The sequence below is a fragment of the Triticum dicoccoides genome, chromosome 1A, assembly GCF_002162155.2.
Source record: "Triticum dicoccoides isolate Atlit2015 ecotype Zavitan chromosome 1A, WEW_v2.0, whole genome shotgun sequence".
NCBI lineage: Eukaryota > Viridiplantae > Streptophyta > Magnoliopsida > Poales > Poaceae > Triticum > Triticum dicoccoides.
The window spans coordinates 489,628,337-489,632,997 of NC_041380.1; positions in this window are offsets into that span (position 1 = coordinate 489,628,337).

The following is a 4,661-nucleotide window of genomic DNA, read 5'->3' on the forward strand; positions in this document are numbered from 1 at the left end:
AACGCGGTAATTTCAAAAAATTCCTCCGCACACGCAAGATCATATTGATGCATAGCAACGAGAGGGGAGAGTATCGTCTACATACCCTCGTAAACGGTATGCGGAAGTGTTATGACAACGCGGTTGATGTAGTCGTACGTCTTCACGATTGACCGGTCTAGCACCGAAGGTACGACACCACCGCGATCTGCACACGTTCAGCTTGGTGACGTCCCGCGAACTCACGATCCAGTAGAGCTTTGAGGGAGTGTTTCTTTAGCACGAGAGTGTGATTACGGTGATGATGTTGCTACCGGAACAGGGCTTCCCCTAAGCACCGCTACGATATTACCGAGGTGGTTTATGGTGGAGGGGGGCACCGCACATGGCTAAAGATCAATGATCAACTTGTGTGTCCATGGGGTGCCCCCCTCCCCCGTATATAAAGGAGTGGAGGAGGGGAAGGGGGCCGACCTCTCTAGGCGCGCCCAAGGGAGTCCTACTCCCACCGGGAGTAGGATTCCCCCTTCCCTTGTTTGGTTTTTGGAGAGAAGGAAGGAGGAGGAAGAAGGAAGGAAAGGGGGTCGGCCCCCCTCATAATTCGGATTTGGCTTGTGGGGGGCCTCCTTTGCTTCTTCTCCCTCTCTTCCACTAAGGCCCAATAAGGCACATACACCTCCCAGGGGGTTCCGGTAACCTCCCAGTGCTCCGGTATACTCCCGATTTCACCCGGAACCATTCCGATGTCCAAACATAGGCTTCCAATATATCGATATTTACGTCTCAACCATTTCAAGACTCCTCGTCATGTCCGTGATCAAATCCGAGACTCCAAAATACCTTCGGTACATCAAAACACATAAACTCGTAATACCTATCATCACCGAACGTTAAGCATGCGGACCCTACGGGTTCGAGAACTATGTAGACATGACCGAGACATGTCTCCGGTCAATAACCAATAGCGGAACCTGGATGCTCATATTGGCTGCTACATATTCTACGAATATCTTTATCGGTCAAACCGCATAACAGTATACGTTGTTCCCTTTGTCATCGCTATGTTACTTGCCTGAGATTCGATCATCAGTATCTCAATACCTAGTTCAATATCGTTACTGGCAAGTCTCTTTACTCGTTTCGTAATGCTACATCCTGTAACTAACTCATTAGCTACATTGATTGCAAGGCTTATTGTGATGTACATTACCGAGAGGGCCCAGAGATACCTCTCCGACAATCGGAGTGACAAATCCTAATCTTGTTCCATGGCAACTCAAAAAACACCATCGGAGACACCTGTAGAGCACCTTTATAATCACCCAGTTACGTTGTGACGTTTGGTAGCACACAAATTGTTCCTCCCATATTTGGGAGTTGCATGATCTCATAGTCATAGGATAATGCATAGTTACGGAGAAAGCAATATCAACAAACTAAACGATCATCGTGCTAAGCTAACGGATGGGTCAAGTCAATCACATCATTCTCTAATGATGTGATCCCGTTAATCAAATGACAACTCATGTCTATGGTTACGAAACATAACCATCATTGATTCAACGAGCTAGTCAAGTAGAGGAAAACTAGTGACACTCTGTTTGTCAATGTATTCACACATGTACTAAGTTTCCGGTTAATACAATTCTAGCATGAATAATAAACATTTATCATGATATAAGGAAATATAAATAACAACTTTATTATTGCCTCTAGCGAATATTTCCTTCAGTAAACACCTGATCAGATAAGAACTGATTCGTCGCATATTGCGGGTAAAATTGCAAAAGATTTGAAACCTCCGAAGAGCTGTCCGGCTCACGCCACATCATGACAGTCAGTTTTCGGCTTTCTCTATTGAGGTGCTGATCTGGATAAACCAGGACACAACCACAGTAGTTCTCCCTTTACTACCCTAGCCGAAATAGCGGAATGTAAGGTAGTAAGCGCAGGAGCCGGGCAACCCAACTATTGACCAAAGACATGTTTCGGAGCCAATGCATATAATGCTAAATTTGGGGTGCCGAACTATACTGTAGAAGTGTTCGGACTTATTGCTATAGCGTGGGCCGCAGTAAAGCCCCTGGCGAATTGTGGCGTACCAAGGTGTACGGATGCAAAAGTAAAAATAGCAAAATAAAAAATAAAGAAGAAGCTAGTGCCACATATGTTGGGCCGCAAATTGTTTCCATTATAATTTTGATTAATATGTCAAAGTGTACTTGAACAAAAAGTGTGATAAGCAACAATGGCTATTTAACATGCCAAGACCAAGGGGGAGCTGCGTACGGGTCCTGAAAACAGGTAGAATGATCGCCAAGAAGGACGTCTAGAGATTCCCCCATACGTTTGTGCTACTTGTCACCTTGATGTGTCCATCCTTTGAAAGGACCAATTTATCGAGCCATCAGGAGGGGCCTATGAAAAGGAACCTAAAAAAAGAGATAAAAGGAAAAGTAAGCGTATGTGTGTCCCAGGAAGGTCGAGCCGTATTGTGGATCAAAGTATGGTTATGCCTTCGTCTCTACCCATGGTATTTTTAGTGTGTTGCTCTGTACGTGCGGAATGCATGCCGCCACTTGGTCGGGACTGAGATGGAGGTCGAATTGCTAATCGAGCTCCTGACGAGCTGGACTGTCCTGCGGCAGAGTAGTCTGGACCCGTTTGACAATGTCTGGGAGCATGGCCGCCGAATTAAGGTTCTGCTTGTGAAGGCCGCTCTGTACCTCTGCTGCCAGGGCAGTGATACATCCATTTTGCATCATGCATTTATATTGATATTTATTTCATTATGGGTTGTTATTACACGTTATGTCACAATACTTATGCCTATTCTCTCTTATTTTACAAGGTTTACATGAAGAGGGAGAATGCCGGCAGCTGGAATTCTGGGCTGGAAAAGGAGCAAATATTAGAGACCTATTCTGCACAACTCCAAAAGTCCTGAAATTTCACGGGAGAACGTTTGAGTATATATAAAAAATACTGGGTGAAGAAAGAACCAGAGGGGGCCCACCCACCATCCACGAGGGTGGGGGGCACGCCCCCTGCCTTGTGGGCCCACTGGTAGGCCTCCAGTGCCCATCTTCTACTATATGAAGTCTTTTACCCTGGAAAAAATCATAAGCTAGCTCACAGGACGAAACTCCGGTACCACGAGGCGGAACCTTGGCGGAACCAATCTAGGGCTCCGGCGGAGCTGTTCTTCTGGGGAAATTTCCCTCCGGGAGGGGGAAATAATCACCATCATCATCACCATCGATCCTCTCATCGGGAGGGGGTCAATCTCCATCAACATCTTCACCAGCACAATCTCATCTCAAACCCTAGTTCATCTCTTGTATCCAACCTTTCTCTCAAAACCTCATATTGGTACCTGTAAGTTGCTAGTAGTGTTGATTACTCCTTGTAGTTGATGCTAGTTGGTTTATTTGGTGGAAGATCATATGTTCAGATCCTTTATGCATATTTATACCCCTATGATTATGAACATGAATATGATTTGTGACTAGTTACGTTTGTTCCCGAGGACATGGGAGAAGTCTTGCTAGAAGTAGTCATGGGAATTTGGTATTCATTCGATATTTCGATGAGATGTATGTTGTCTCTCCTCTAGTGGTGTCATGTGAATGTCGACTACATGACACTTCACCCTTGTTTGGGACTAGAGGAAGGCATTGGGAAGTAATAAGAAGATGATGGGTTTCTAGAGTGACAGAAGCTTAAACCCTAGTTTATGTGTTGCTTCGTAAGGGGCTTATTTGGATCCATATGTTTCATGCTATGGTTAGGTTTACCTTAATACTTCTTTTGTAGTTGCGGATGCTTGCAAGAGGGGTTAATCATAAGTGGTATTCTTGTCCAAGGAAGGGCAGTACGCAAGTGTAACACCCCGGATGTAATTTTCCCTATTTGTACTCCAACTCTTGCCGTTTCCGGCGTTAAGTTATATTTATTTCTCGGGTTCGGGTCTTTGTCTCCGTGTGTTGTTTTCGTTTTCATGCATCTCATATCCTGTCATCATGTGCATTGCATTTGCATACGTGTTCGTCTCATGCATTCGAGCATTTTCCCCGTTGTCCGTTTTGCATTCCGGCGCTTCGTTCTCCTCCGGTGGTCATTTCTAGCTTTCTTTCGTGTGTGGGGATTAAACATTTTCGGATTGGACCGAGACTTGTCATGCGGCCTTGGTTTACTACCGGTAGACCGCCTGTCAAGTTTCGTATCATTTGGACTTCGTTTGATACTCCAACGGTTAACCGAGGGACCGAAAAGGCCTCGTGTGTGTTGCAGCCCAACACCCCTCCAATTTGGCCCAAAACCCACCAAACTCTGCTCCATGTCCTAGAGCGTTCGATCACGATCGTGTGGCCGAAAACCGCACCTCATTTAGACTCTCCTAGCTCAACTTATGCCTATATATACACCCCCCATTTTTCGGATCTCCTTCCTCCCCCGAAACCCTAATTTTCCCCTCGCGCGCCCGGACACGTCCGGCTGTCACCGGACAGTTCTCCGCCGCCACCTTCGTCTAGTGAGAGCGCGCCACGTGGCCCCCACCATCTTGCCGCCGCCGCGGGCCGGGGAGCCTGGAGCCGGCCCCCGCGGCCCGTTCTGCCCGCCGCCGCCCGAAGCCATCACCGCGCCGCCCCGCGCCCTCGTCTCCATCACCGGCGTGGCCC